The sequence below is a fragment of the Amblyomma maculatum genome, chromosome 3 (genome assembly GCF_055883805.1).
Source record: "Amblyomma maculatum isolate TAMU_Amacu chromosome 3, ASM5588380v1, whole genome shotgun sequence".
NCBI lineage: Eukaryota > Metazoa > Arthropoda > Arachnida > Ixodida > Ixodidae > Amblyomma > Amblyomma maculatum.
The window spans coordinates 17,591,403-17,618,389 of record NC_139346.1 but is presented as its reverse complement, the minus strand read 5'-3'; the positions used below and the strand labels follow the sequence as shown (position 1 = coordinate 17,618,389).

Genomic DNA, 26,987 nt, shown 5'->3' with positions numbered 1-26,987 from the left:
AGCTACAGGGAAGGATGTTAAAAAGCCCGAGAATAAAGTGTAACTCAAGTATGACAACTTAGTTGTCATACTTGAGTGTCATACGCCTGTGACGAAAAGAAGAACCAGAGGCACTACGTACCCGATGCCGTTTCACGTCATTATTGGTCAAAACTCGCCGAGCAATATGGCAACAGCCTTTCAACCCGAAAAATTGCACGCCGTCTGCGAATGAAAAGCAGCTACGCTGCTTCGACTTGACAAGCCACCAGTTTAAACTTAATGCTGTCTTCTTTCAACGCACTTAGCACTGAGCACCGAATTAAACAGTCATCATCATCTACTGAGGCTATCGTTCGGAATTCTTTGGGCAGCAAGACGAAACCGCCACGAGAAACGAGCCAACTACGCGCCATATCTTTAAACGCTAGACGCATTGTAAGCAAAACAGATAGCCTTGAGCTACTGCTTTTTTCTTACGACCCGCATCTACTGGTGATAAGCGAGACTCGGCTGCACAGCGGTATTTTTGATTTGGAAATTGTGCCACCGGGCTACACCCTTTAAAGACGGGATCACGGCTCATATGGCGTCGCCGTGATTGTCAAGCAGGAAGAGCTCGTTGACCAGCATGAAAGTTTATTTTTGCATGTAACAACGCGTTTTATCTTTGTATCGCGCATCAGATGCAGCGGACTCTTTTATGCCTAGTCTTTCCGATCGTCTACTACATTACCAAAATCGGCATTCAATTTTTACCGATCATTGCAATCTGCAAGCTGCCATCGACTGGGATAAACCGTCGCATGGTTTGTGTGCCTCATGTGATATTATCTTAGACCTCCTTTTTTCACTAAACCTTAACAAATGTTTCGTGAATACAACAAAGAGTTATCGGTTCTAGACCTATTTTTGTTAGCCAAACCTTTTTTGAGAAAGTGCTTGAGGTTGAGCCTAGCATATCGGACCATCGTCGTTTATACTTCTTTGTGATTCGCCTGTTTCTTCCGGCATGCGTCCAGTTAGAATATAGGGGACTATTTTCGTGCTGATGATAATGCAGTCATCAACGCTTTGAAAGCACTGTTAGATAGCAGCACTGACGTGCATATTTTATGTCCTCCCTTTAGGAATGCAATAAAATACTGTACCGAACATTTTGTTCCATAAAGAAAGGTAAATATCAACCGCTGAAATCCTTGGATAAGTCGTGAAATTGTTCAATTGAAACGCAAAGTGAAACGAGGTAGGAAGAAAAAAAAAATACCTTCCTTACAACAGTTTCAAGTACTGAAACAGAAAGATGCTTCAAAGTTAATTTAGCGAATTCTTATTATTTTAACAATACGCTCCCCAAATTCATCAAAAGTGATTCCAAAAAGTTTTGGAATTTTCGCAAGACTGATCAGTTGAGTAAACTTGGAATTCATGATGAAGTTGTAACTGAGGTTTTAGCAAGTACTTTCAACCCATTGTGAAGATCGTAGTAATGTTCCAACTGTTTCTGTAAATGGCCTTCTGTCTATGCTGCGAAAACTCGCCGATAAAAAATGCGCCAGTCCTGACAGGCTTCCCAATGCCTTCCTTAAACGTTTTCTGCACAGTTATCTGTGTTCTTAACCAAAATTTTTCAAGCTTCCCTACGTTCTGGTGAGGTACAGGAAGACTGGAGAGTGGCCTGCTTTATACCGATCCAAAAAATACCTTGTGGTCTTTTTTGGATCGGTATTTCTTCAATCACTTCTTCGTATTGTAAGTTATTAAAACATATACTTTCTGGCTATCTTAACTCCTTGATTGCTGAAAATAACACGTTATCCTCTTTGCAATATGGCTTCAGAGAGAGCATGTCTACTGTGATTCAGTTAGTTACGACAGTTAATGAATTCCAACTAGTTCTTCACAAATAAGGGCAGGTTGACATCCTAATATTAGACATTAGAAGGCATTGACACAGCTTCCCATAGTAAATTCATTTATAAATTAAAAAGTATTGGTGTCCCTACTTAATTTGTTAACTGGATATCTGCTCACTCTAAATATAGGAAACCATACGTAGATGTTAATAGCTGCAAATCAAACGAGCTACCAGTATTACTTCAGGTGTACCCCAAGGGATAGTCATAGGCCCGCTGCTTTTCCTAATATATATGAATGATCTGCCGGTTTCTATTTCCAAGAATATATCCTTAAAGCTTTTTTCTGGCCACTGCACCCTTTTTAAGAGCATTAATGAGCAGAAAGATCACTAAATATTGCAGAATTCGCTCTTAGCAGTTCACGAACGGTGTGTTAAATCAGGTGTGCAATTGAACCTAGAAAAAAACTGTCCTTTTGCGCATCTCGCGTAAAAAAAAAAAAAAAAAAAAAAAGAAAAAAAAAACAATTTTACTTCTTTCTTTTACAGCCTCAGGAAGTTACACATTAAAAATACTTAGGAGTTACACTAACACATTATTTGACATGGACTGCCCACATAAATGACATGTTATACAGGCGATTAGACTAACCCTCGGTTTCGTACCGACTACGGATTGTGATAAGATTGCACACCGATGACATGTGCATCCAGTATGGCCAGTCACAATAGCATTAATGATAGGGCGCCGGAAGATGAGCCCCCCAGGTTGGAAGGCGTCCCACATGTTACTGGGGATGAACAAAGGGCGATTCCTAGTAGCTCCAGGACGAATGAAGCGGCTGGGCTAAAGCCAAAAGGACGCTCAGTTGTGGATGTGTCGGGAAGCGACCGGAAAGTCCGATGTTGCAAGGAGATATATCACATAGCAACATGGAATGTAAGCTCTATGACGAAAGGTAAACTGGATGTCGTCAAGCGAGAAATAGACATAATGAACATTGATATTTTGGGTATCAGCGAGCTCAAGTGGACCGGAATGGGAGAATTCAATTCCGGCGACCATTATGTATTTTACTGTGGGCACGAATCCAGGAGAAGAAATGGGGTCGCTCTCGTAGTAAACAGAAGAATGGGCAAATCAGTGCTAGGGTACAACCCCAAAAACGACCGAATGATTTCACTTCGGATCCACGGTCACCCTTTCAACATAACAGTTATCCAAGTCTATGCACCAACCACTACTGCTGAAAAAGCTGATATTGAAAGAATTTATGCTGACCTGCAATGCTTTTTAGACCGCTATCCATCATCAGACGTCCTTTTCCTCATAGAAGACTGGAATGCTAAGGTGGGGAGTGAAGAAATATCCGGAATTACAGGCAAGTTTGGTCTTGGTGAGCCAAATGAAGCTGGGCAGATGCTAGTAGAGTTTTGTCAAGAAAACAACCTGTATATAAGAGAAATGCGCAACAACTTCAACAGGACACAGGAAGAAGTTATATACTATGCAGAACCAACTAGCCCGACAACACGCTCTTCAAAACAACCTGACCATAGCGAATACTAATTTTCAACAGCACACGAGGCGCCTGTACACATGGACTTCACCAGACGGTCTGTACAGGAATCAGATTGATTATAATCTTTGCCGGCAGATGGAGAAGCGCTATACGGGCAGTAAAAACAAGACCTAGGGCCGATTGTGGCACCAATCATCAGTTTCTTGTTGCTAAATTTAGGCTTCGACTGAGGAAAACGCAGAAAACTAGAAGACCTTTCAGGTATGATCTGAATCAAATTCCATCAGAATATGCTGTGGAAGTGAGGAATCGCTTTCAAGAATTAGATCTATAAGACAGAGAGCCTGAAGAGATGTGGACTGATGTTCGTGATATAATACAAGAAGTTGCTACTAAGGTAGTTCCAAAAGAAAAGAAATGCAAGAAAGCAAACTGGTTATCTGAAGAGGCTTTGCAAATAGCTGAGGAAAGGAGGATGGCAAAACTCTTGGAAGAAGGCAGCAGAGCAGGTAACAACACATAGCGTAAGAGGTACACACGCGCACACAAGGACAACGCTACACTGACAACAATATAAACTAGAAACCGCACATCTTCTTCCTTCACTTCACGGCTGCAGCCAACTTCTTTCCTGTCTTAACATCCTGCCGGTTTGCGCAAACATTCTACTTCCTTCTTCAACAAAACCACTGATGGCATACTGACACATTGATCTCCCAAGTCACAGATTGCATATGCTTCATAAATCTCCCTTGCTAACTTGTCCTTCATCCTTTTCATAGCCTTAACATTGTGTAGGTGAGCCGGACATTTTGGTCTCTACAAGCAACGCAGTCTCTGCAGTGCACAGCGAGATTAGTGCCAGACTTGTCCGATATTGCCATAGCGGGCTCTCTAATCCTGTCATTGAGACATCTTCCTGTCTGTCCAATATATTTCTTTCCACAATGCAAGGGAATCTCATAAACAACGCCCTGAATACACTTAGAGTACTTAGTCCGGTGTGAAGTTTTGCATCCAGAGTTGAAGTCCTGGTTGTTAACCTGCACACACATCCGTTTAGCTCTGTTTGGTGCAGTTGGAATAATCCGGATGCCGTCTCTTTGAACAATCTTCATTAGATTATGGGTGAAGCCATGAAAATATGGTACCACTGACCACTTGTTTACCTTGAGTAAGATTTTCTTTTCGAATCCTCCGCTTGATCGGCAGGACAATGCTTTCTATTATGCTACACAGCAAATGCTCAGGATACCCTGCCTCCAGAAGCCTCTCAATCTGTCTTAGAAAACTTTTTTTAGCACGGTGGTGGCATGATTTTTTTAGAGCGACGTCAATGCAGCCTTCGCAACACCTCTTTTTACTGTCTTTGAATGTTGGGACGTATACGGAAGAAACTGCTTCTTCGCCCTTGGCTGGTAAGTCCAACATAAGTGTTCTGGTAAGAATTCGAGACCCAAATCCAGGAAGCGCAAAACACCTTCCTTTGTAAGTTCCCTGGTGAATCTTAGATCAGGGCAACTTTCTTCAAACACACCAAGGGCTATGTCTTTTAGTTGATCAGTCGCCTTCCTTTTCTCTAAATCACATAATACCAAAAAGTCGTCAACGTAGCGAACAATCTTTACAATGCCTTTATCTTTATTAGCCGTCAGAATCCATCTGTCACACGCGGCTAGGTACACATCGCTCAGAGCAGGTGCAACTCTTGAACCTATGCATACACCACTCCATGTACATACAATATTCTATCATGGGATGCAACGGTTGACTTTAGATAGGCAGCAATCAACTCCAAGAATGTATCCACAAACAACCGGCAGAAGTCTGGAAAACAATCGCCTGCTTCTCAATCGTTTCTCGTAGTTCTTTCAACAAGCCTTCTTGTGGGATAGAATAGTACATGTCTTCAATATCGAGTGAAAATCCAGAAAGGCTCTTCTTATCATATCCCTTCTTCTCAGATATTATCTCCTCAGAGTTTGTTTTTCTAAAGGGATCATCCACATGTACTTGGCCGAGATGCTTGACCAAATATACCGAGACTAGCATCTTCCACGTGTGCGCCTCTGATAATATTGCGCGGAAAGGTATGTCAGGTTTGTGTGTTTTTGCACTGAAGAATACCGACAAGGTATCATGTCTAGTGTCCTTAACCTTGCGGCAAAGCTGCCTCAGTTCAGTTTCCTCGAGAATCCGTACAACATTTCTCTTAGCAGCTTTTAAGTCCTTAGGTTGCACTTTTCGAAAATTCTTATTCATGGCCGCCAGAGCCTTTACTCCGTAATTGATAGAATCCAATACAAAAAACCACCTTCTTTATCCGAAAGGCACAGCTTGAATTCCTTGCTCTTCAGTTCTTTAATTACTGTTTCAAAACGCAACATGTATCTTCCACGTCCTTTTAGGCGGATCAAACAGTCAGTCCCTTCAGCCACAATTCGGCTGGCCTCTTCATCAGCTTTTTCTGCGACATGCCTTACAATGGCAAGCTTCCCTGCGGCGTCAATCTTAGGGGGAAGAGCGAACTTAGGCCCATGTTCTAACACTTCCGTTGCACTGGCAGATAACTGTACATTACCTATAGTAATTACAGGATTTTTTCGCACTGGAAAGAGATGTGTGACCAACCAGCACAGCGTTCGACTCTATTGTTAGGATGGCAAAAGTTATGGGGGAAAGAGAAAGATACAAGGTTCTCAATGCGGATTTTCAGAAAATAGCAAGGAGAGATAAGAATGCCTTCCTGAACATACAGTGCCAAGCAGTTGAGGACAACAGCCAATTCAGGAACACAGGAGCTCTGTATAAGACAATCAAATTTATCAAAGGAAGCTTCTGTGGTAACTTAGGCGTGACAAAGGACAAACGAGGCAGGGACCCCACTGAAGCTTGACGGAAACCTGCCCAGCGTGAACGCCATTCGGGATGAATGAAACCGTGATAAGGAAAAGAAATCGAGGGCAGTTGCACGGTCGAAAGATAAAAAAGACGAAGAGCTGCGTAGTGCTTGCTGACATTGCGGAAAGCGTCATTCGGCAGACAAAAGTTGGTATCGGAACTACACTTGCCGAAACTGCAACAAAAAGGGGCACTTGCAAGCCGTCTGCAAACAAGGAGTTAACACAAATGCTGTCAGATACATCGACATCACGGACGACGAACCCGAAAAATTGAGCTGTCATACTGTGTTCTATTCAGGCAAACATTCAAGGGGCTACAGCGTAGACCTCAACATTGAAGGAAAGACTGTTTCTATGATACTTGACACAGGTGCAGCGGCCACGATCGTACCAGAGCGTTTGTACAGGCAATGTTTTGCGCATGTAAAATGCGTGCCAACAGATGTGTCGTTGCGTCTTACACAGAGGAAAAGCTGAAAGTACTTGGAAAGGCAAACATTTTGGTAGACAAGGAAGGAAGCGAAATCACTTTGCCCGTTGTGATAGCGCAAGAAAACGGAGCGTCGATGCCCGCTCTCATGGGAAGAGACTGGCTAGAAAAACTAGCTTGGAAAGCAGTATACACCATGTTCGGATAGACCAATAGACCAGAGGGTAGAAGCCCTACGGAAGAAGTATCCCGAGGTCGTCAACAACACCCCGGGGATCGTCAAAAACTACGAAGCTCGCATCTTTGTAAAAGAAGGGGCTCAACCAGTGTTCGCAAAAGCACGGCCAGTACCGTTTGCTATAAAAGAGGAAGCAGCAAAACAATTGGAAAAGCTCGAGCAAGCCGGAATACTGAAGAGAGTCACGAAAAGCGATTGGGCAACGCCTGTGGTGGTGGTTGCGAATAAAGGCGGCGCAGGATTAAGATTATTGGTGACTACAAAGTCTCGGTTAATCCTGTTCAGAAAACGGACCATTACCCTTTGCATTGCCGGAAGATTTGAATTCTATGCTTGTCAAGGAAAGATCTTCTGCGTCCTGGATCTATCGAAAGCCTATCAACAAGTGCCACTCGCTGAGCAAATCAAAGCATGGTTAACTGTAAATACGCATCTCGGGTTATTTCAGTTTCAGCGGTTTCCGTATGAAATCTCCACGCCCCCGCCATCTTTCAGTCATTAATGCAAGAACTTTTAAAAGGGATTCCAAAAGTTGGCTGCTATATCGACGACGTCATCGTCGTAGGCGACAACATATATGACTGTCAAGAAACCGTGGAAAAGGTGGTTGAAAGACTAGGGAAGTACAATATCACTGTAAAAGAACAGAAATGTGATTTCTTCAAGCAGTCGGTCGTTTATCTTGGGCAAAAAGTGAGAGCAAATGGCATTATTCCAACTGCGACAAAGATAAAAGCAATCATGGAAGCACCTCAGCCAAGCAACATAACTGAACTGCGAGCCTTCTTGGGTCTACTGAATTTCTACGCAAAATTTATCAAAGACGTAGCTACAGTTGCTGCGCCACTGCACGACCTAATAAGAAAGGAAAAGAATTGGTTGTGGACGGACGCATGCTCAACATCATTTGTGGAATCTAAGCAGCGCCTCATCGACCCTGAACTTCTGAACGTTCACGACGTGAAAAAGCCAGTCGGGTCAAGCTGCGACTCATCCGCCTACGGTCTTGGGGCCGTAATATTTCACGTCATGCCCGATGGGTCAGAGACAATTTGGGTCAGAGACCCATCGCCTTTGCCTCCAGAACTTTGAACGCAGCGGAGCGCAACTATGCGCAAGGCGAGAAGGAAGCCCTGGCTATAATATTTGGTCTAGGCAGGTTTCATAGATACCTGTATGGACGCAAATTGACAAGTAAGCACTTCTATGTTCGTCGAAACGAACTATCGTACGAGCAAGGCTGCGTCCCGTGGGGCCAGCGAATCATCATTTCAGAGGAACTTTGAAACGCAGTGCTAGCATTGCTACTTGAATAACACCCGGGAATGCAAAGAATGAAGATGCTCGCGAGGTCTTTTGTTTGGTGACCTTTGATTCACAAGGATATCGAAGTCATTGTCCGCCAATGTAAAGTGTGCAAATGACCTTGCCTGCAAAGGCACCAGGACCACTTCATCCATGGACTTACCCAACTCGCGTTTGGCAGAGTCCATACGTCGACTTCGCCACGAGGGATGGCTCCAACTTTTTCCTTCTAGTAGACTCTTACTCAAAGTGGATAGAAGCAAAATGCCCCCACACTACAACGACGTCAGAAACAATAGACTGTCTCAAGGGTATATGTGCAGCGTATGACTACCCGGAAGAACTGGTCAGTGATAACGGACCTCAGTTTACTTCGCATGAGTTCTCTGATTTCGCCGTTTCTCACGGAGTTCGACACACCCGTACACCATCGTACCATGCTTCGTCAAATGGGGCAGCAGAAAGGCTTGTTCAGACGACAAAAGCTGTGCTTAAGCAAGTGCTTCACAATAACTTAAAAGTCTAGCGCAGAACAGCATCAGCGAGTGAATGACTTCTTGCTTGCTTACAAAAACATCCCTAATTCCGTAACTGGAAGAACGCCGGCTGAGCTATTCCTGAAACAACTTCAAGTAAAGCTTTCACTCTTGAAACCCAGTTTTTTTTGCAGGACAAGAGGAGTCGTCAAGACCGAGAAACCACACATTGCAACAGGGGCCAAGGAAGGGGCCCGCGGATGCAGTTGGTGATCTAGCTTTCGTGACTACGAGAGGGTAAACCCTGTCGTGGGAGGAAGCTGTCCTGGCACAACACGTAAGCGACTCTACGTTTGAGTCGAAGTCAGAGATAATTTTCGTTTTTTTGCTAAATGCATCAATTCGGGGCCAAATGCATCAATTCACGCGGACGTCGAGAAAGAAGCAGAGCCTGCTCCTATAGGGGAGAAAACCTGGGCCAGGGGGCGCTGCGCCGCTCTTTGCGTCAGCGCCCTCCAAGGAGGGCGCTGACGCGTAGTGCGGCCGCGTCGTCTGCTCCGCGCTGCTTTCCAGCACGTGTTTGCGCGCGCGCGCTCGGGTGTTTCTCTCCTCCTCCGGCCGCATTCTGGCCGCCGTCGAGCTCCAACAAAGGGGGCAAGAAAAAAAAAACTGGAATGAAAAAGTGACAGCGCGATTTTTCGTAAAACTCGTGAAAGTGTTTCACCAAGTTTCACGAGTTTCAACACAAAAGAGAGAACTCTTTCGTGTTGAAACGATGGTTGTCGTTTTTTTTTTAGGTATCTCGTACTGCTCGTATCTCGCACCTCTGTTTGTAACTGGTGGTGCCGCAGCAGCCATCGCGGAACCAAGTCGGCCTCAAGAAACAGATATATGTCAATAATGCCATCACTCGGCGCTTATAAAAGGAAAATACATACGTCAATCGTTCTATCCTCATACGCGATCCTGCTTCGGGAGCTCAAAACTGCGCATTCGCTAGAGGAGATAACTGAACTGGGGATTGCACAGCGTAGCTGTGGAATTAAGAAGACAAAGGTTTACTTGGAGAGATGTCCCCGCCTGCATGAAAAGTCGTCAGGCATTTCCTCGCTCTTCATCTCGCGGAGAGAGGAAACTGCCGAAAGAATGGCATGCCTCGGCTTCTCATCAGTGATCCAGGTCGTTAAGAAACCTCTCATCGTTAAAGGTAGATAAGTCATTGATTTCGGATGGCAGCGCCACAGCACCGAACTCCCCCTGACCGCTGTCAGCAGGAACCAAAGGGTAAGGCGGCATGCTTTGTGCCATTGTAGGGAACGCGTTCTAAACGGGACGAAAGCAGGCACCACGGCGCCGGCAGCATCACCTAAAACGTCTGTCCCCAAAGAGTTGAATAGGCACCTTTCAAGTGAGCATTCACAAATGGAAAGGAAGCTCCCTAACCAGCGCCCGGAGCACTCGTCGCTGTGTACACGCGTATCAATTTTCAACGAGAAGGCTGGACCCTTCATTCTCTGAACAACATGGAAGAGACATCAAGAGGTGCCGCCTCAAGTTCTTCAAAATACCTGTCGCTTGCCTCTGCCTTCGAGTACCGAATTCGCGCTCATGTTGTTTTTTTATCTGAGCCTGCCAACAAGCGCTCTTTGAAAACAATGTTCGCGGCGATCAATTAATCATAATTTCTCACTTTCGAAAGCACCGATAAAAAGCGTGCCTCCAGCCAGCCTAGATGTCAGCTGGGGCACAGAAAAAAGCAAAAATAAGAAACACCACTGGCAAAGAGCGCCCGCTTTGCACGCACAGACGCACGACCATCCCCCCTCGTCCTCACTCTTTCTCCCGCTCCGCGTGCACGTGCGGCTGCCTGTAGCACGCGCTCCCGAGCGAGCGGGCTGCGCAGACTCCGCAGACAGCCGAGCACAGCGCGGGCGCAGATGCGCGTAGGTTTTGTAGTTCCTCTCCGCTCCGCTGGAAACCGAGCGCTGGCGTCGCGGAGCAAACTCCAGCTTTGGTTCCCTATTGCCCGTAGTAAGCAGGACGTTCCAACAACACCCCCAGAAAGCGAACCCTCTGGTGGCTCCTTGGGTAGCAGTCCTACTGCGGAACAGCTTGAGGATGAACGTTTAGGTGACCTCACTTCAAGAGGGCAACCGGCATCGCAGCTTGAGGCAGAACACTTAGCAGCGCAGCCCTCAAACATCACCATGGCTACAACCATGGCGTCACCCGAAGAGGCCCCTTTGCAAAGAAGTAATCGCACAAGACGTCCATCAGATCGCTATAAAGCCTCTAATTAAAATCGCAGAAAGAAACGCGTGTAGCTTTAATTTAAGGAGGAAGGATTGTTCCGTACTGGCCGCGGGTTGTGATAAGATTGCACATCGATGACGTGTGCTGGCGCTCGTTGCAGCGTTATCTATAAAAGAGCGCTGCTTTCTCGAAATAGTCTTTGCGTTTCGGCCACTGGCTCGTCTGCCTGCTGCTGAGAATAGAACACCTCGGCTCTAATAAAAGCCAATCATATCCCACTACTTGAAGTAAGCAGAAAAACGTCCCGTTTACAGTTTATGCATAATTTTTTGACACATAAATTAAGCGTACCTCGACCCTCAATTCTCAAAGTGTTGTCGCGTCGAACACATCATTCACGAAGTCAATTGCTCTAACGCATTTTTGCAGGGACTGACACTTTCAAGTAAAGTATTTTTTTTTTCGCGGACCGTTGCCGATTGGAACTGTCTTCCCGAGGATGTTTCCCAGTCTCCCAATTTTAGTAAAGCTCTAGAGGAGCATTTTCTTGTATAAATAAGTGCTGTATTTGTTGTTTTTGGTTACTGATTGCAACTGCATGAACTGCATATTAATTTAAGTTTTTTATCTGAATCCTTGAATGTCTTGTATTGCCCCGAGTGCATGGGCCAAAATATAGGACTGCAGTATTTAAAAAAAATAACTCTGTCAATTTTTTTATAAATTTCGTTTGATGTAGCGCACGTGCTTTAGCTATTTTCTTTCTAAAGTTTATTATGTTATCATAGGTGTGGTACATACAGAATATTTCGCAAGCTTTATTATATTTTGTTTTTGCTTTTGTGCGTTGTTCAGATAACCAAACTATGAGGATGTGTTGTGCCATTCCGGAAGAATGAAGGCTTCAGATGTGCTCTGTGGTGAGGATACAAGTTATGAACCTTTCGTTTAATTCTTCAACGGTTATATTTTCTGAGAATATTTCGCGTAAGCTAGCTTTTTCTTTGAAGTTTGCCCAATCACCTAGCTGCAGCCTCCAACACTGTGCTTTGGTTGGGGTGACTCTAGATCAACTGATATAGACTACCGTAGGCATTCCATGCAAAACTGATAAACACGAATAGTGAGCAAGAATGCAAATCTAAACAACTCCTTTTTTCCAGATGATGGAGAGAAATGAGAAGACTGGCCGGAGTTCAGCAAGCAAAGCTTATTACACAGTCGAAGCCTCTAAAATTTTATCTCTAATGTCAGTTTTCTTGCTCACCCAAAACGCAGAGCATGTCGTAAAACCTCCACCTATCAAGCATGGTTCTGGTAGTGGATTTACAAGGTCTCCCAATTAATCTAGTTACTGTCAGTTGTGGCTCCAATGATATGGAACATACAGTAATTGTCTTAAATGTTAGAGCGTGGCTATCATGCAACTTAAAATTCAGCTTTTAGTTTTAGTCCAAGAGCTGCAATATCATTCTGTAGATTAATGGCTACCCCTCCAGAGATCCTACTTTTTTACTCTCGGTCCCAGCCGAAGACCATATAGGCGAGTCTTTTTGGTTCATGTGCGCTGTGTACAAAAGTGTGGCCGGAAAACGTCCATTGCCGTGCCATTTAATAAAAAAAGAACAACCTGTCATCTTCACCGGGGATCGATCCATGATCCCTCCAATTCCCTGCCGAGCGCGCAAACCACTACACGCTTGACCTTTTTTTTTGTAAACATGGTATTTATTACTCTGAAGCAATGTCCTATATACATGGACCATGTGCAAATGACGTAGAAAAGAGCATCAAATCAACACGATGGGCAATGAGGAACAAGTCGTAATTCTCCTTGTCTAGCGTGAGGATGATAGTAGAGATGGCGGTGAAGTTAGAGGTAATGATAATGGTGACAGTAGCTGTGACAGCTGGCTCTCTAATCCCGTGACTAACACCGAAAGCTTTTTTTAGCTCATGCGCACCGTGCATAGAAAGCCTGATCAGAAAACATCACTCCACAAGCCATAAAGCAATGATCTTGCATGCTGACCACACAAGAGACAACGAGACCATTTTTCAAGAGGACCTTTGCATCCTATAAGAGGCAACACGAATGGATTAAGACAAATTGTCTCAAAGTGCATGCGAACAAATCGGTCCTGTCAAACAAACACTATAGTAAAACTAGCCTATTTTGCTCTAAGAGGTTCAAGTGCCTCCTAGAATTTCTTGACTATAAAGTCAAGAAATTCTAGGAGGCACTAGGAGGCGCCTAAGATAAGTTTATTTACAAACAGAATTCATAAGGGACGCTAAGATGTTTTTGATGTCATTTAGTTGAAATCCCCCTGCAATTTAAATGAATTATTAATGTCATCTTTGTGTGTGTAAAAATGAAAAAAGTTCTGTATTTGTTTTGGGCTCTGCAATTCGGGACGTGGCGATGTAAGAAGTCCCGGCAGGGAGGGACCTTGGGTCATGCCCACTGCGTCATCAGGGACGCTGGCAGGGCGGGCAGCTGCAGGCGGACATTTTCAACTGATCTTCTTGCGTCTCAGGAACCCTGAGGACCACATTGCCTGCTACTACGTGTGATGAGGATGGCCTCACTGCACGTGGTATGTGAAGGCGCCGAAAGCCGGTGTGATACATCGCCTCACCTATGCGCACCAGCCAAGTTGTTTTCGGAGTTAGAATCTTTGAAACTTGGACGCGTTTTCTGCCTTCTTTGAATGAGCTGTTTCCTGCTGCCTTTTGCCATTTTCCTTTCCCCTTAACGGACAAGACCTTAAATGGACTTGGTCTTCCCCATCACAGTTAGCGCAGTCTGGCACTGGTGCTGTTTTCTGAGGTATGGTCTCAACAAGAGAATTTCGGACAGGTTTTGTGGCCACAGCAACATTGGGACCCATGGCGAAATCTCTGGCAGTTGAAACAACGACGGAGATTTGGGATGTATGAATGAAATGTAATCTTTGTGCACCCTACCCACCCTTTGTGTCACCCGTTAATAATTGTAGGTTATTAACGATGCGTCAATATTGGTGCGCACACTCCTAGGCACCCTTAGAGTGAGTGGGGGCAGCTGTTCCAGTCTCAAAGGAGATGCCCTCTGCTTGCGTGGCAAGCTCAGCCGGAAGTAACCTGTCGTGAAAGAAGGGGATGGCCGTGTCGAGCCCAGATTTTGCCGCTTCAAGCCAGAGTAAAGGTCGGGGTCAGAATTAACAAGCAAAACAAACTTTATACAGCAAGAGACACTTGCTCTATAAAGTTGCAATGCAGCAATGCAAAGCTAGTAACTAAAACGGTTTTCGATCAACACACAGGCTTTACAACACTGAACAATACGCTAAAGAGCCAAACAAATAAGCACAAAATTTTTCACAGGGCACTGTCGCAGAGCCATGTCTGGAGAGTCACGATGAAGCCGTCCTGTAGACGAGCGCCGCTCCTTCGTAAATCTCGCATGATTGCCGAACAGGAGGTGGACCCCGGGAGCCGAGCAGTAGCACTACGACACTCGCTCTAACACTGGCTGGCGGGCTCAAGCGACGCAACCCCAATAAATATGACACTCTGCGTCTGTCTGTTACAACACGCCAGGGCCGGCGCGCACATACGCGTAACGTTCGCTCTGCAAACATCCCCTTCCTCCCGCCAGAACGGGTATCGTCATCAGTCGGTTTCCGCCGAACCTTCTAGAGGGATTTAGGTGCTTCACTGGCCGGGCGAGTCACCGTCGCCGACGGGTGAGGAGAAGGAGGTGCCGCCGATTCGCGCAGGCTACGAGTTCTCTTCGCGCGGAAAATACGTTCTACAAGGTTCTGGAATGCCCTACGCAGACGCTGCGCGGGCTTCTCTCACGCTGCGCTGACTCACTAGAAATGTGCGCCATTTCGCGACACCTACTGCAAATGATTCATGGAGTGTGGAAAGGCTGAATGTTAGAACAAAATACCTGGCTGCCATTCCTTTTCTATTTTTCTTATTTTGGTTGTTTCAACTTTCATGTAATTTTGATCGGAAAGCCCTTGCTGCATTTCTTTGGTGAGGTCTAGAAAGTCGATTTTCGCGATCTCACCACATACGGTATCAGCGACCTGTGATGTGTAATGGGCACTCGAATATCCCCAAAGGACAGAACTTTAGGAAGTTTCGATACTTGGAATCTGTCATGTAGCTTCAGGAGTAAGTCGCAGCTAGTCAGCTTTGTGGCTTTGAACTGGGGCCTAAGACTTCTTTGAGACATTTAACAGCAATGAATGGGGAAATTTTTCTGGTTTGTTTTTCAATTTGCCCGCTATGAACCACGTGGTGTATCGGGAAGGCTTTTGTTTTCTGGAAGGCCTCTGTAGTTATTTAGGTCCACTCTGGTTTTGGAGGAAGATTACGTTTGGAAGATAAACGGACCAGAAAAGAAGTTTCTTACTCAGCCAGGATGGTGGCCTACCATCACTGAGCTCAACAAGGGGACGCGATCGTTACTTGAGCGAATCCTGCCCGCGCGAACCACACACCATAACTAAGAAAGGCCGAGCTCGGGCTAGTTCGCTCCACAAGGTTCATCCCAGCCACTTGAAAGGAGGAAAGAAGCAAGAAGGAGAAGACAGCAGATCTATGAAAACAAGGAAATAAAAGCCGACTTCTCGGGACATAAAAGCCGACAGCGAGCTACCAGTTACCAAAGGGCACGGCAGCAGGGCTTGTACGCAGATGGCTCATCCGTTCGTCTTCTTTACGCAGGTAAGAAGGCGCTATGGAAAATGTTTTCGCTCCAGTGAGCGTTGTCTCGTCGTGCTGCCGTGCCCTACGGTACTTCTCGGTTCTCTCAGTGACATAGTGTATCTTGCAAATTTACTATTGCTTCCCGGTGATGTAGAGACCAATCCCGGGCCTGGTTTGTCAGATCTTGCCGAACAACTTACTCAAATCGCCGCATACATAAAGACAATAAAAGAAGAACGACTGACATCTATCGATAATAAACTAGAACGCTTAGCATGCCTTGAAAAGAATGTTTCAGCCTGCACTGAAGAAGTCGCTAGCTCGCAAAAAACTATAACTTCCTTAGAGCTAAGATTAGACGATCTAGAAAATCGGTCTAGAAGATCGAACCTTATTGTGTACGGCATACCGGAAGACGATGAAGAAAATTACGAATCACTGGAACGCGCAGTAAATGAAAATGTCATTAAGCATACCTTGCAACTAGAGGAAGTGGCTATTGAACGTATACATAGGCTAGGAAAACCAATGGCAAACAAAACTAGGCCAGTAATCTTTAAATTGTTAGACTTCCGAGAGAAAACTAAAATTTTGCACAACTGTCGCAAACTCAAAGATAGTGCCTACACCATTAGCGAGGACTTTTCACCGCGTGTTCGAAACATTAGGAAGAAATTGTGGGAATATAGAAAACCAAGGAAGGATTCCGGTGGTAAGGTGTCATTGGTGTACGACAAACTAAAGATTAATAGTTGTCTTTATTTTTGGGACGAGGAAAAGAATGACGTGTCACCCGTAACGTCAAATTCAAACGACACAAAAAACCAGGACATCGGTGCACGGTCCGCGCCGCACACAACGTCCAAAATAAGCTTCGCTAATATTAATGCTCGAAGTGTCATTGGTAAACTCGGTCCCCTCGAATCAATATTAATAGCTTACGAACCGGCATTTATAGGAATAACAGAAACCTGGCTAAACAAAGACATCAAAGATTTAGAAATTACTCCCCCAAACTATGTCATTGTCATTGTTCGCAAAGATCGTTTAACTCGAGGCGGAGGCGTTGCTTTACTGATAAAAAAAGAAATCCCTTTCGTTACACTGCCTGAGGTCGAAGGAGTTGAAGCCGTTTTTTTCAAACTTTGCCTTACAATGGCACCTTCATTGTGGGATGCATTTACCGCAGTCCTTCTTCTGATTTGAATGTTCTACAATCATTGCACGTGTATATGCAGCAGTATTTGAAGGGAAACAAGGTGATACTATTAGGCGATTTCAATCTACCCGATATCAACTGGCACACACTACACCACCACTCACCTTGCGCAGATACCTTATTAGACATCATGCTCTCTTTTAATCTAACCCAGATAGTAACTGAACCCACTCGCGTACAAGGATCCAGCTGTAATATTTTAGATCTAGTATCTCTAAGTGATCATTTTCCCAGTCATAAAGCTAAAATCGAAGTGTCATCTGGCCTGTCGGACCACAAACTAGTATTATGTGCGGTACCATATCACGATTCGCTACCTTCGCAATCAACAAAAACATACAAAGACTACTGCAGAGCTGACGATACAAGCATAATTGATACACTGTATCGTGAACTGTCGTCATTCAATGAACTCTCACATGATGCAAGCACAGACATAGAAAGTTTATGGCAACGGTTCAAATCAGTTGTGTCACATTGCATCGCTAACTACGTCCTATTGAAGACTAAGAAAACGCACAAACACAACCCCTGGATAACTCGAACCGTTATCCACGCAAAAAGAAAAGTTCGCCGGCTCAGAAGAAACCAAAAAAGTCATCCGTCGAAACGCACTATACAAAAATTAACTTCCGCCATTGACGACTTGAAATCAAAGATAAAGAGAGCCAAATCATACTACTTTACAAAAACACTTCCCAATTTCCTGAAGAATGCCCCCCAAAAATTCTGGCGTTATTTAAACCCTAAAAAACGAGATGAAAGACCAACATCTACCGAAGATAACAAACATACTACGATTACTCTGAACAACTACTTCTGCTCCATTTTTACAAGTGATAATGGAAAACTTCCCACAATGAACTCTAGCACAGGTATGAAGATGGAACCTATAATTATAACAGAAACTGGAGAATTAAATCTATTACTAAATTTAGACACTAAGAAAGGACCAGGGCCAGATAACATTCCTAACATATTTCTGCATCAATATGCTGAGTGGGTGGCCAAATTCCTTTTTCTACTCTTTAACAAATCGTTATCCACTTGCACCCTTCCCAGAGAATGGAAATCAGCAAAAATAACCCCTGTACACAAATCGGGAAATAAATCTGACCCCTCCAATTTCAGACCAATATCATTAACCAGCACAGTATGCAAGCTACTAGAGCATATTATCTTGAAACACATAAATGCCTTCCTAGAAGTAAATGATATTTTAACCCCTTGCCAACATGGTTTTCGTACGGGCCTTTCCACCATTACTCAGTTCATTGAATTAACACATGATATATCCTTGAGCATTGATAACCAGAAGCAAATAGACCTCATATTTCTAGACTTTTCTAAAGCATTTGACCGCGTATCACACACAAAACTTCTGGTAAAACTCGAGCTAACTTTGAGAACTGGTCCTGTTCTAGATTGGATTAAAAATTATCTTAGTAATCGCACACAATATGTCGAAATTAACAACGAGAAATCCGCTTTAACTACTGTTTCATCAGGTGTACCCCAAGGAAGTGTCCTAGCTCCAGTATTATTCTTAATTTTTATAAATGACTTACCAGCTTACGCTTCACATAATATTAAACTTTTTGCTGATGATTGCGTTCTCTATCAGGAAATTAACTCCATTGATGATCATCTAACCTTAAACAATGCCATAATAGCAGTATACCAGTGGTGCCAGGACTGGCAAATGAATATCAATTTAAAAAAAGTCTGTTCTTTTATCTATAACAAGAAAAAAGCATTCATCAGCATTTCAGTACACCCTTAACAACATTCCCCTTGAATCTGTTCATGAGCACAAGTATCTTGGTGTGACACTAACTTCTGACTTCCGGTGGAACTCTCACGTTAACAACATCACGTCAACCGCCCTAAAACAGCTATTCTTTATTAACAGGCGTCTTAAACTAGCACCACCTGAAACAAAGTTACTTGCATATAAAACACTTGTCAGACCGGTATTAGAGTACGCTAATACCGTTTGGTTCCCGTTTACTAAACAGCTCATTAAAAAACTGGAGGCAGTACAAAGAAAGGCACTAAGATTTATATACAATAAACACTCCATTACAGACTCACCAACAGAATTACTTAAACATGCAGAATTACTAACCTTAGAAAACAGAGCCTATCTTGCAAGACTTAAAATCATGTACCAGATAATACACAATCAACTAAAACTGCCTATTACAAAGTACATGCCGACGTCCTCGAACAGATTAACCCGTTATAACCTTTCGCATACATTAGGCGAATTCTCATTTCATACTGATATTTTCAAATACTCATTTTTTCCAAGGGCAACACGAGAATGGAACAATCTACACACGCGCATTACTAACACCACGTCCTTAGCTGAGTTTTGTTCCCTTGTTGCAGATGAATTATTGCAGTAACAATTGTATTCCTTATTTTTATGCTTCCTTGTTCTCTTGGTATTTTTTCTTGCCTGTTGTGCCTGAGTCAAGTTGTGAATTCATTATAGTCGATTTTCTCTTTTTTAGTATTTCAAACCTTGATTGTGCCTTGACTGTCAATTACAACTAATACTTATCCCCTCGCTGTATCATCCGTAATCATGTAATTAATATAAGTGATATTATCTGTGTTATTCAATTGTTGTAAGCTGCATGTAACACTCGACACCATGTACTATTGTGTATGCTTTTATGCTGTAGTATAATATGCTCACAGCCCTTCCTGTTACAATCCCTGATGGGATTCACAGTATCAAATAAAAAAAATAAATAAATGATGAGGCATCCATTCCCCAAGAGGATAGGAAGAGGCGACTCTCGAATTCCTTCAGTCGCATCAGTCCGGAGGTACCGGCTGCGGGAAACGGGCCAAAGGGGTATGCTTCCTCTGCCGAGGGACTTTAAAAGCCGAAGCACTCAGCATCGGCTCAACCACCCAGATCCTCTTTTCCCCGGACACGGCGATGCCACACGTAACAAAGAGTGGATGCTCGGAGCACGCGATGTCGCAAAGCACACTAGATATACGCTTTAACGGATGCCACTGGGGGGCATGCGAAAATATTATGAGATATAATGCCACCAGGCATGATTAGGTGGCACCCGAAGACAACGATGATTAAGAAAGAAGAAGACCCACGCGCTGGCGCACCTGCCACGGTGCTGAGTGTTTTCTCTCTTTTGCACCGTGACATCTTGGTGCAGAGAGCTGGGTAGCATTCCTTGAATATGTCCTACAGTCCTCCCCGTGCTGAGGATCTCCGGCCTCCGCTTGTCGGCACTCCGGTTCCCCACCTTGGCCGGTCCCCTGAGTACGGGTCCTTGGCGTTGCCCCTGCGCCTGCTCCTAGACCAAGCATGCAGAGCGAAACGCATTACACCCTCCACAATCCAGGAGTAACCCACGAGGTACTCAGCTTGAGGACGTGGAAGACTGGCTCGCTCAGTATGAACGCGTCGCCGTATTCAATCAGTAGGACGACACCGGAAAGCTGAAGAACGTGTAGAGGACGGCGCTCGTACATGGTACGAAAACCGCGAAGACATCATGGCGCGATTTGAGCAGTAAACTGCTTGAAGCGTACACCAGCACGGATTGTCGGTAAAAAGCCGCAATGTACCACCGACATGCCATCGACGCTTCAGTGACAAAGTCCCTCTCGGACGTCAGCGACAACACGGACATGTTACGCGACATGATCCGTTCCATTGTACTTGAGGAGCTGCACAAGTTTTATGGTGTACCGCAACCAGCGATCGGCTCTACTGGGAGCTTTGTTCGCTATGCGGTGCTACACATGATGAGGCATCCATTACTGGTTGACGAACTGCAGCCCTTCCCGATAGACTATGTCCGGCCTACCTATGCAGATATGCTGCGGCAGCCTGCTTTTGTTCCCGTCCCACCTGTGCAGCCACCTCCCGTGAAAACAGCGCGTTATGAGCAAAATGATCGGTAACCGCTGCGCAAAGCGGATATTTGGCGTGCCCCCGACCGAAGGCGGTTATGCGACCACTGCGGGGAGCCTGGTCCCCTGGGAGCCTGGCCCAGTGCCCTTATCGAGAGCTCGGACTGAAGGGCTTTCCAGCTAACGCTCCTCGGCCACGGTTTGGCAAACGTCAGAGTGACGTACGTGACACAGCAGCACATGCCACCCGTGACGCGACGGCCGCTACCCCGACGCCCATCATTTTCCCCGCAAGCCTCAAACTCGTCGAGAGCGGTGCAATGTCGATCACCAAGTATTCGCGGGGAAACTAACGAGCGCGACCTCTGTCGGCGGGGTCGCTACAGATCGACGTGATAATTACCCCCCTCCCCCGACGAAGTGGGCATTGGCAGATGAAGCTTCGACGAACATGACGACAACATCTGATTTCCTGAACCGGTTATCGGTAAACATTCCTGTTCTGAACCGTCACGAAATTCGTGCATTGGTGGACAATAGAGCCGATTCCTCAATTTTAAGTGGCAAATTACCGACATTTCTTAAGTAACCCCACCATGGTCTCGCACGGCTGGCGGCCACGTGCACCAACTCCGCTCGGGCAGTGCACCACCAGGATACCGATTCGGGACTCCAGGTTCGTTTTCAACTGTGGTTCTCCGTGGCTGTTCGCCTGACTTGATTTTCGGCTGTGACGTTTATTGCAAGGATGGAGCCATCATTAACCTGGGGCAGCGTACAGTGACATTTTCTACGCAGAACACTGAAAACAACGCTGATGTTTGCCAACGCAGATCCGCTATTCGCATTTCTGCAGAGAGTGTTTTGATACCGCCGCGTGCCAGTGTTTTTGTAAATGTCGAATACGACAGGTCACGTGACGGAACAGCAGCCGCCGTGAGTAATCTGTCACTTCTGTTGACGCATGTCGTATGTTCTGCCCGAAGCCTCATCAACATCGCTAACGGTAAGTCGGAAATCCTGGCAACAAATTTTACCGCTGAGCCGCGCTACTGCCATTGCGTTCGCTGAACAATTCGGCGATGTTTCTGGATGTTTCACGTCTGCAGGTGTACTATGTCCGGACACATCTCTAGATCGGATTGATATCAGCGCCAAGCTGTCGGCGACCCAGCGTCGTGACCTACGTGCTTTATTGCTTGACTATAGATCCTGTTTCGTGTCGTCGTCCAAGGTGCACCAAACGCCTGTCGTGAAGCACCGAATAATTACTTCCGATGATGCCCGCACACAAATGCGCAGAAGTGAAAGGGATGCTTAATGACGGCGTTATACAACCATCCCTTGGTCGTCGCCTGTCGTTCTAGTTAAGAAAAGAGACCACTCTGCGCTTTTGCGTCGATTACAGGAAGCTGAACACCATCACTAAGAAGGACGTTTATCCTCTGCCCCGCATAGATGACTCAGTTGACAGATTGCGCCAGGCTAAGTACTTTTTCTCGATCGACTTAAAAAGCGGGTACTAGCAGATTTAGGTTGATGAACGTCGCCGTGATAAAACAACTTTCATCACACTCGATGGTCTATGTGAATTTAAGGTGCTGTCTTTCGGTCTATGTTAAGCGCCGACGACGTTACAACGAATGATGGACACTGCTCTTGATGGTCTTAAAAGGCAAACCTGTTTATTGTGCCGGATGATGTTTTTTCAGAAACCTTCAACCAACATCTCCAATGCCTCAGAACTGTGTTAGATGCTCTGGCTGACCTAATTTAACGCTCAAGCTTGAAAAATGTCACTTCGGATTTGAACTCAAGTTTCTCGGCCACCTTGTGATCGCCGCCGGTGTCCGCCCTGATGCCGACAAAACTGCCGCCATAGCCGACTTTCCCGTTCCTGCTACAAGGAAAGTACTCAAACGCTTCCTGGGTCTGTGCGCCTACTACCGACGATTTGTTGCCGATTTCTCCAAGATTGCCGAACCCCTCACCCGTTTAATGCGCAACGATATACCATTTGTGTGCACTGAGAAGCAGCAAGAGGCTTTTGTAGAACTGCGCCAACTGTTACAAATTACTCCTGTGCTGGCTCACTTTGATGCGGACGCCGACACTTAAATCCACAGCGAAGCCAGCAACATCGGTCTTGGCGCTGTCCTCGTCGAACGGCGAGCAGATGACGTCGAATGCATGATAGCTTATGCGAGTCGCACTCTCTCACGTGCCGAAATTAACTACTCGACATGCTACGATGAAATTTCGCCCTTATATCTACAGCCGCCATTTCAAATTGGTTACCGATCAACATGTCTTGTGCTGGATGGCCAATCTCCCGCACCTGTCCGGCCGCCTAGCACGGTGGAGCCTCCGCTTACAAGAAATGGACTACACGATTGTATACAAATCTAGCCGTAAGCATGAAGTTACAGACACGCTCTCGCGCGCACCTGTCGAGTTAGATCTCCGATAACGACAGTCGCTTTCTCGGTAATCAGCCATGCTGACCTTAAGCAAGATAGCAAGCTGACATCGACCTGCGACCTGTTATTGACCGTCTCGAGGGTCGCGCTTCCAACATACCCCGACAGTTCTCTCGGAACCTTTCATCCTTTTGTGTGCGCAATGGCATCCTGAAGAGCTATACCCGTGGCGACCGACCTCCGAGATGATATCCTCGTTGCCTGCCACGATGAACCAACATCTGGCCACTTGGGGTTTGCGCGCACTCTATAGCAAGATTGAGTCAATCCTATTATTGGCCCAAACGTTCAGCCACCATACATAGCTATATCAGAGGTTACCACGAATTCCAGCGCCGCAAGTCCCCTGCAGGTCTTCTCTAACCACTTGCGCCGCCAAGGGACCTTTTTGACCAAGTCGGTATGCATCTTCTCTGCCCATTCTCATTATCGTCGGCTGGTAATAAATGGATTGCAGTAGCGACATGCTATTTAACGTGCTATGCTGAAACGAAGGCTGTACAGCGAGGAACGTCGTCTGAAATCCCTTATGCCCCAGATTGTTTTATGGCACGGCGCCCCACCTACATCATCACAGATCGAGGAGGCAGTCATATGAAGTATGGTTATCTCGGTAAGGTTTTTGTATAATATATTGGACTTTTACCGCGATAGCGATAAATCCCCTGTCTGTCCAGAAAATCCGGCTGTGGCGTTGCCAACAAAAAATGACGGGCATGCCTCGGGCAGGTTGGACATCTCCAGAGCACGCGACACGACCGAGATGGCAGCCAACTCTGGATTCGCCATTGGATGGGAGATTCTTGGCTCTCCAATCACACTAGCCCCCAGGAATGTTCGTACAGCTTATTCAAAGCAGGGATTTCCAGTGTGGCAGCTTAGGAAACTGCCACTATGTTTGAGATAACAGCGGTACAAATGAAGACATTTAGCTAGCACCAAGGGGCAACAATTGGCAGACGGGAACCATTAACTATGCGGCGTCATACCCTTAAAGGTGGAGCAGAAGTGGCCAATAGTGCTTTTTTTGCTAGAGAAGATGCTATTTGGTGCATTCTTAACCGTTGAGCCATGGTTGGGCTAGCACGTTTATGTTAAGTAATGTGGAATCTTCTGAATCGGGTATGTAGGTGAACAAATACGATTGCGAATATTATTGCGTATGCTAGTATAAAGAGCTCGCATATTTTTGATCATTCATGGGCGTGCAGATGTTTGTGGTTAATTGAACATTCCGAATAGCTAGACGATACTTTGTCAACGGCGACTAGCTCGCACTGCATTAATTGTTTATGCAGTCACGAAATTTTTAGCGGGTAACAAATGATTAATGTTTCTGGTTTGGCTAAGTAGAAAAGATGTTTCATTAACATTAGTTTCAATATCTCCACTCTGGAAGCATGAAATCTATTCTATCTAGTACCCTATAAAATATACCAAAGCTATTGTGAACAAGAGCTCCGTATGAGACCAGAAACGTCCTTTTCATCTTTTTACTTAGTGACCGAATGTCCGTATGTTGATAATTCTTCACTGTGATCAGACAGTGTTCATTCGAGCATTAGACCATATTTCAAAGCGTCTCTCGTGTACACATGTCACCGAACTCAGCTCCATTCATTAACGTCAACTGGACGAAAAGCTTTTTCTTAGAGCATGATGGTTTTCTATGTTGGCGACGAGATAAGAAGCTGTTACATTATTTCAGGACATCATCTTCAGACCTGTGAATAAGAACATCAGACAAACGTCGAAAATTGTGCGCCACTAATGCGAACCATTTCGCTTACTTAGGCGCCATACTGCGTGCTCGCTTTGCAGGTGTGAGCTTAAAAATAAATTTGTACAGTTTAGAAGCGTAAGCGTTCATTCGTGGGCATGGACCGCAAAGGTCCATATAAGTTCAATTATGTTCGCGCACATTGTGTACGTATGAAACACTCATCGAAGTTATCGATGGCTTGAATCACTTGAGAATCTTTCCGCTTAGATGTGCCGGTATTCGACACAGTATCTATTCTTAAAGAAAATGCAAGCAACTGCAGTAGCATGAAATTTGATTGTGTGGCAGTAACATATGCGACGCCATATCGGACATCACTGAGCTATACTCTTCCGTTTTACTTACCCCTATCAGGGCCCCGTTATGCATACAATCAGGCTCACGTGCTCTGTGAGTACATACAAAATTTATATATGCCTTATAATATAAGGCTGCTATTTGCGCAAGTGGATACTTTAGTTACTTTCGTAGTGAATAGTGAAAAACCAAAAACCAACAAGACTAGATGACACAGGCAGAAGACAGAATGCAAGCGCTGCTTGTGGTGTGTCTCCTCCGTGTGAAAATATACGCATTTTTACGCGTATACGTATTGTGTGAAATACCCGGGCTTTTATCGCACTCACAAATGAAAGTCTTTGGGCATGCTTAGAAATTGTTTTCGCCCTGGTGAATTTCCCAGAAGGCTACCTTTGTGGTTGCAGACATTTTTGCCCTCAACACGTAACCCTCTGTCGACACCAATGTGTCCAGTATTTTAGGTGCAAATTAGCTTTTCATTTCCTTCCTCAGAACATTACTAATTGATATGGCAGACGTTTGTCATTGCGCGGACATCAGATATTAAGCTAATAATTTATGTTATACCTGTAACTGCTAGCCAATATTATGTAAGAAGAGAAACAAAATCTTAGCACTTTACGGTTAGCAATGCTTCAAGCGCGAGCTCATGAGGTACGAGTTCAAGTAGCAATACTTCATCCCTTGTTCGGAGGCGTAGATGCACAATCAAGCTCCAAAGTGAGCCTTTTGACTTCGCCCCTAGCATCCGGATGATGCAAATAAAGGTTTGAATTTTAACTACAAGACTTTCAATGATCCCCATACCAAATCTGTATAAGTTGGCGACCAGAAACGGCAACGACTTGGCCCTGTAAGCAGTTAAATTTTCCGGGCGCACTCGGATCCTTCCGTCCCGAGAAAAACAGTGAAGCTGCTTCGTGAATAGGGACTCGACTACGGACTCCGGCTACCAACAGTTACGATATCCTCATTCCCTATTGCCTTCGGGTAGGCGCCCAAGGTTTATGTCCGAACCGCTCCCTTCTTCATTGAAGCTGCTTGGAATATTTTACACAGTCGAGAAGCAACTCACACGGCAAACAACCGAAATCCCGCCCAGGTAAGCAGAAGCAACGTCAGTGACCCGAACAGCTCTCACCTGCGGCACACGGCGACAACAAAGGAGACACGCAGCTGCGTGGCGGGCGCGAGCATCTGTGCACGCGGCGAAAGGCCAAGCGACCTCCGAGACACCCTGGTAGCGCCGCTCGCTCAGCGCGGCGACGGCCGCCTTCGTTCTGTGGGCTCGGCCAGGTGCCAGTAGCGCGGTACGCGGAGGTCAGCGCCCCATGCGGGCAGTGCTTTCCGCCTTTGCTTCCTAGATTGAAAGCCCCGCTCATATTGTTTCGATGAGGGTCTCTCGATTTCTCGGCCCAATGCGGTTTATTTTAAAATATTCGCGAGGCGGACACAGGAAGAATGGTGGTTTAAGAAGCAAGGGACGAAAGTGCGCAAATATGGCAGCGAGAAAGCAAAGGCGCCGAGACAAGAAGCAAGGACAAATGAAGGCGCCTGACCAGTCCGACAGAGGGCGCTGCCTTTGCAGCGACAAGTGGACGCAAATTTTCAGCCTGCGACTTAACATGATCTC

General features: G+C 45.4%; 1 protein-coding gene across 1 annotated transcript in view; it reads right to left on the bottom strand.

Annotated features, from left to right (window-relative positions):
• LOC146194286 (innexin shaking-B-like) overlaps positions 1 to 26,615 on the bottom strand; it is an 83,572-nt gene extending 56,957 nt beyond the window's left edge. Inside the window, exon 1 of the mRNA XM_084597325.1 lies at positions 26,496 to 26,615. The gene's annotated coding sequence lies outside the window, so the exon portion shown is untranslated. The remainder of the gene's footprint in view (positions 1 to 26,495) is intronic.
• Between the last annotated feature and the right edge of the window lie 372 nt (positions 26,616 to 26,987).